The sequence below is a fragment of the Octopus bimaculoides genome, chromosome 19, assembly GCF_001194135.2.
Source record: "Octopus bimaculoides isolate UCB-OBI-ISO-001 chromosome 19, ASM119413v2, whole genome shotgun sequence".
NCBI classification, from domain to species: domain Eukaryota; kingdom Metazoa; phylum Mollusca; class Cephalopoda; order Octopoda; family Octopodidae; genus Octopus; species Octopus bimaculoides.
The window spans coordinates 7,451,869-7,452,207 of NC_068999.1; positions in this window are offsets into that span (position 1 = coordinate 7,451,869).

The following is a 339-nucleotide window of genomic DNA, read 5'->3' on the forward strand; positions in this document are numbered from 1 at the left end:
GTGTGTGTGTGTGCGTGTGTGTGTGTGTGTGCGTGTGTGTGTTTATGGTTAGTTTACATTCTTTCGGAAGGACCGGTTACACAGATGTTCTGGTTAATATATATTCTGCACAGGATGGGACGCCGATCCATTGCAAGAATGCTCATTTTTCGTCAGCTGAGTGAACTAGAGCAACGTAAAATGAAGTGTTTTGCTCAAGAACACAACGCATCGTTCGGTTCAGGAATCGAAACCAGAATCTGATGGTCATGTGTCTGACATACTGACCACTAAGCCACCCCTCTCCACGCATACGCACACCCCTCACATATATATATATATATATATATGCATGCGTGT